The sequence below is a fragment of the Aplysia californica genome, unplaced genomic scaffold, assembly GCF_000002075.1.
Source record: "Aplysia californica isolate F4 #8 unplaced genomic scaffold, AplCal3.0 scaffold00001, whole genome shotgun sequence".
NCBI lineage: Eukaryota > Metazoa > Mollusca > Gastropoda > Aplysiida > Aplysiidae > Aplysia > Aplysia californica.
In genome coordinates, this window is record NW_004797271.1 from 1,811,039 (window position 1) to 1,817,038 (window position 6,000).

The 6,000-nt window shown below is 40.6% G+C and overlaps 1 protein-coding gene across 2 annotated transcripts in view; it reads right to left on the minus strand.

Moving 5' to 3' along the window:
- Positions 1-3,787, minus strand: part of LOC101856763 (puromycin-sensitive aminopeptidase) — a 44,478-nt gene extending 40,691 nt beyond the window's left edge. Inside the window, exon 1 of one of the 2 annotated variants that reach the window (XM_005088822.3) lies at positions 3,699-3,787. The gene's annotated coding sequence lies outside the window, so the exon portion shown is untranslated. Of the gene's footprint in view, positions 1-2,186; positions 2,419-3,698 lie in introns of those variants that run through there. The other variant, XM_005088820.3, reaches the window with a different exon arrangement.
- Between the last annotated feature and the right edge of the window lie 2,213 nt (positions 3,788-6,000).

Sequence of the window (6,000 nt, forward strand, 5' to 3'; positions counted from 1 at the left end):
CCTTCGCTTCTTCTTACTGCTGTCTTTCAGTCACACCCCTGATCTTCTGGTAGGAAAGATCTACACCTAGCCTTCTCGGACAAGGGCGAAAAATCTCGGAGGGCCCGTGTGCAAGTTGCGCACGTTAAAGATCCCTTGGTGGTCTAAAATCGATAAGAGTAGGCTTCGGCCACCACCCGGGCAAAATTCAAAATTTCCTACCAACTGAAGCTATTAGGTGTGTCCCGCGCGCTCATATGACCTATGCAGTTGCGAGCGCCGTAAAACACTTTACAAAAACAAAAAACAGGTATGCAGATGACACAGTTTTGATAGCAGGCTCAGAAAAGGACATTCAATTGCTTCTAGATACTGTTGTAATAGAAAGTGAACGTAAAGGATTAGTGTTGAATGTAAAGAAAACAAAATACATGGTAATATCCAAAAAGCAACAAAGCCTAGTCGTAATCTCATTAGCAAAGGTGAAAAGATCAAACTAGTCCAACAGTTTAAATATCTAGGATATATGATAACACCTGATGCCAAATGTTACACAGAAATAAGACGGAGAATTACAATGGCTTAGGCTAGTTTCAATAAAATGAGCCCAATCCTGAAAAATAGAAACATTTCAATGAACACCAAAATGAAAGTTCTGAAATGCTATGTTTCTTCAACCCTTCCATAGTAATGGCTGTGAATGCTGGACAATCACTAAAGACAGTGAAAATAAAATAGAAGCAACAGAAAGGTGGCTTCTTAGGAGACTGCTAAGAGTATCGTGGAAGGAAAAGAAATCAAATGAGGTACCGTAGTGCTTGATGAAGCCCACGTTGGACGCTCAATGTTAAAAACAATCTGGAAACGACAAATGCAGTTTTTGGGACACATAAATAGACATATAGGGTCTTGAACACCTAGCTCTCACTGGCAAAATCGAGGGCAAGCGAGGCAGGGGAAAGCCCAGAACAACATACTTGGGTAACCTAAACATATGGGAAACGGGGAAAGATCAGGGAAACGTAGCTTTTTTTTTTTTTAGAGCATCCGAGCAAAGGAATGAATGGAGAACCAAGATCGCCTATGTCTGTATCAGATCTGGCTCTGGGTGATGATGAAAACGAAGGGGACAGATCAACGGGATTTTTTTGTTAATGAAATTTTTAAAAACCTCTAACTTACAACTTTGAGGAAATAAATTTTTTAATGCTGATTAATGTCCTCGTGACGTTGCCCAAAGTAGGATAACGGTTACACAACTCTCTCTCTCTCTCTCTCTCTCTCTCTCTCTCTCTCTCTCTCTCTCTCTCTGTATCTTTCATGATAATAACATGTCAACAAAATTATATGGGCAATGGAAAAATTAGTTATACGCCTATCATGTTCGCCTTGCCCGAACAAAAACAAAGAAGTAGTCGGTTATTTGACCCGCTGATTTTCACTGTTGAAAATTGCCTTGTAACTTGAGGAAGACAGCACCAATACATCAGCCAGGAAAAATTGGATTTTTGTTTTCAAAGTATAATGTTAAGAGAAATTGCAATAGGTCGACATAGAATAATAATAAAATAATTAAGATGGGGAAAAAGGGATATATGTATCAGGTACCAGCTTGACAAACTTACATCGGGTTCTGGGGTTATCTTATATTTTTTTAGAATCTTCGATTGCACGCAGTAAACGATAAAGTTTAATTCCCGAATATCAGTTCCTTATATCAGTGATTCTGCTCAGATGCTAGGCCAACAGGAAGGGTTGAAGCAGCCCACCTCCTAATAATTGAGCAAAGTTGTGTCCATGGGGCTGGGGGGGGGGGGGGGGCATTTGTTTTACAGTCAATCCGTTTCCATACCACCTTGAAGGGCAGACTTAGCAGAGGTAAAGTTGTCTTTACGACGAAGTGTTAAGGAAAACAAAACAGATCCCAGTCAGAGATGAGGTAGGAAGAAGGCGGTGGCGATGGATTGGACATACTCTCAGGAAGTCAGGCAGCTGCATAACAAAGAAAGTTTTGGATTGGAACCCACAGAGAAAGAGATCAAGGGGAAGACCAGAGAAGAATCACAGAAATGGATGTACACAAAAGTGGGAAGGCATGGAATAACATCAAGAGGCTAGACCAGGATAGAGAAAGGTGGAAGGTGTTTGTCCGTGGCCTCTACCCTGGTGCAGGGTGAGAAAGGCAATGGTGATGAAAGTTGTCTTACCTTACGTTTGTCCTGAAGTGTAACCGTCTGAAGAAGATGATCATCCGTCAGAATTATTTGCTGCCACCACCAGAGTCACTGCCCGTTTGAGCCTGTTGCTAACCTGAATACCATTACTTTTATAGACCACACGGCGAAATATTAAAAGCACTACACTTTAATTTGTTTGTTTAGTCATTTCAGTCGTGTATCGGGGAGTAAAAAACACCTAGCCCTTCTTTCCCTAATTTAGAAGGGGGAAAAAAAAAGAAACCATTTAAAAAAATTGTTATAATATATATTGCATACAAAAGACAACTCTAATAAAAAAAAAAGGAGAAAAAAGAAAACCTCATGCAAGGACATACTTCACGTTGGAGGAGGCAGGCGCGGTGATAATTTGGGGTTTAGGCCGGCGAGCTATCAACAGCTCTGGACAAACTAAGGGCGCCCTTCAGAGATATCAAAGATGTAACAATTATTGATAAGGCCCATCAGGACGTATCTAGCCTACTATAGGGCCTACAACATGCACGCTGTTAGCAATTTATCTACTGTGCTGACGTCATTCCTTTTTCTGTTTTTAAGCCTGATATTTTTTAAATATTTGTGTTTGTTTGTTTGCTTATTTGTTTGTTTGTTTGTTTGCTTTAAACAATACTAGGCCAATCGACCGATTTTTTGTAATAATGTTAAAAGAGAAAAGTCTGTATGCAGTACATTTTTGGCGGGTGGCTGGAGGGCGCCAATGGCAAGTCCTACTTCTTCATTTTCCCGCTGCTGTCTAATTTTTTTCTCAACACTAAATGATAAATATTGTGTCGATGTGCTTCTCTTTACTCAAACAAACCAAACTGATTTCTTTTCTATCGTTTAGTTCTGATCTCAAACTTTCTTTTGGGGGCTCTAGTGGGCAAGAGGTGAAGGTATTCGCCTCTCATTCAATAGGTCCTGGGTTTGGATCCGGATAGCGGCGGAAAATTTTCTTCTCTCAAATTGCCTCCTTTCACATCTTTTCCTGCTCTCTAACAGTATTCTGTCGCCTGCTTTCGTCTCCTCTTTCTGCCCCCACCCCTCACCCCCTTTGCCCCCTTCTCTAGCTTCCTGGCTCTTTCTGCATCTACGGCTACTCCTTGGCTCCTTCTTACTACTATCTTTCAACCACACCCCTGATCTTATGGTAGGTAAGATCTTACACCTAGTCTTCCCGGATAAGAGTGAAAAATTTCGGAGGTTCCGTGTGCATAATGCGCGCGTTAAAGATCCCTAGGTGGTCCAAAATCGATAAAAGTAGGTTCGGCACCACCCGGGAAAAATTCAAAATTTCCTACCAACTAGAAATGTTTCATGTGTCCATGTGTTCATATGACGTTATGCAATGGCGAGCGCCGTAAACCACTTACCAAAAAAAAAAAAAGGAAGAAGAAGTCTTTTACCACTATATCTATGGAAATCTGAGAGATGAGTTCGCTGGTAGGCAAAGAACGGAACCTGCCAAGACATTTCAAGACTGAGAATAAAGCTTCCACTTACCTGTTTGTCGTAATGAAATATGAACAGTGCCATTTAACCAACTGCAAGTCTTTTATAAAGCTTATCTCTTATATCAGCTCTAAGTTAAACTGGAGAATCAATTCGCTATGTCTAAATTTAGACATTCTAAGAAAGATCCGTCTTTGGAGAAGCTACACTCGACACTCAAGGAAAGTGGCAACTGCGTCGTCCCAAGGGCCCCTACGCTTACCCTAATATAAACGAATCATTCTTGGAAAATACCTTTTTCAAGATCTTGCCTAGCTTATTGTTGCTTGCTGGAGGTAATCTAGCGCTTGGTAAGCTATTCGTTTCTTCAAGCCGAGATCTATTGAAATTCAAATGCCAGCCTGTGCTCAAAGCAATCTAATTGTGGCGTGAGACGTACCGAAGTATAAACAGTGGAGGCATTTTTTGTGTTGCGATTCGGTGGAAATTCAAGCGCTCGTCAATTTTTGGCAACATATAGAAATTTGTTTAAACTTAAAGCTTGTTTATTTATCTTGCTTAAAATGGAAAAAAATGCTCTTCTTTCTTAAATAGAAGTAGAGATATTTGTGACAGAAAAATCGCCTGGTGTCGGAGGGGAAATTAGCGAGAAAATGGCTGCCAAAGATTCGTAATTTTCGAAGATTGAAAGTCGTCGGCGATCGGAAGCTGAACATACGTTTCCGTGCCTTTGATAAGCGTTTTTCAGGAAAATCCACCCTGGAATGTGTTTTTACATGGACACGACAGATGTTGAACGAAATAAAATCGATTTTAAAAAAATGCTCAACGGGCTTGAAAATTATGCAGATTAAAAAAAAAAAGTCATTATTTTGACGAGCGCCTTATTGCACCACGACGGCTCATACTTTTTAACAGGCTATGAATACAGGTAACTGGCGGCTTACGTTCCTCAAAATACGGCGGGAGGGCGAAATTGGGGGGAGGGGGGGAGGGCTGTCGGTTTTATGATTGTCTCTGTATCGAACCACCTGCTCGAGTGTGTCCGTGGGTGAGTTTGTGTCGTGTATGCGTGTGTGTGTGTGGAGGGAGGAAGGGGGGGGGGGGGTCTTTCGTGTGCACGTGTGTGTGTGTGTGTGTGTGTGTGTGTGTGTGTGTGTGTGTGTGTGTGTGTGTATGTGTGTGTGTGTGTGTGCGAGAGAGAGAGAGAGAGAGAGAGAGAGAGAGAGAGAGAGAGAGAGAGAGAGAGAGAGAGAGAGAGAGAGAGAGAGAGTTTGTGTGTATGTGTGTGTTTGTGTGGATTATGTCTGAACGTTTAACGTTCGTCCCGTGACATGTTGTCTGCAATCACCCTCTAAAGCAAATAAACTTAAAATAAACAAACAAACAAACAATCAATTTGGTTTTTTTTAGCAAATGTGTTACCCCTACTTAAAATATAATAAAATGAAACAAAACAATTAAAAAGATTGTAAACATCTTCATGTGTTGAACGTATTGAATTCCAACTAACGCTTATTCTTAGAAATGAAACCGTCCTAAGTAAGTTGTTCTACTTGGAATATAAACCAACTAGCTGGGCCCCCTTTCGATGAAAGGAATTATCTGCGCATTGACATCAACTGAAAGTCAAATTGGTCTACTCTTTTAACAGTCTGGTGGAATGGAGCTATGAATCTTGAGGGAAAAGTGACACGTGTGTTTCCAAGTTGCCAGATATCATAATAGATGTATAGATCGATTCTCTATTCCGCTTTCGTGGTTGTACAATCCATAATTTCAAAAGTGTGGAATCTGCGCACAGCTAGTGAAGGGAAGCCTCGCTTGTTTAAAATGGCGTCTTAGAAGACGGACTTTCCCAAGATTAGATCTAAACGAAACTAATAAAAAAAACACCTGAAAATTAAACTACAGTGACTTCAGGCTCCTCAATGAAACTGTGCACCCTTTAAACGATTTTGAATCACCATTAATTTTGTCAAATTCGAAAGCTAAGTGTGTTCGGAAGTTTTAGCCTGCGAAAGTGTGAAGTTTCACATTATAGAGATAGAGGTACTCAGCACTTTTTGATACAGCGCTGGACCAGACAGTAGAATATTATTAATTGCCCATACAGTAAGTTGTATGCTTGGAAAAGCCGGCTTGATCTGTTCGGTATATATTGTGACGTCGTAGGTTTCATTTGTGCTGCAGCCAGCATAAAGGTTTCCCTGAAGTCCAGATCTAGAAACAATATATATTGTTCCTGTCTTCTTGACGACATAAAGGAAATTGTACGAGCTCTTATAATTCTTCTCGCTTTCTTCTTCTTCTTCTTCTTCTTCTTCTTCTTCTTCTTCTTCTTCTTCTTCTT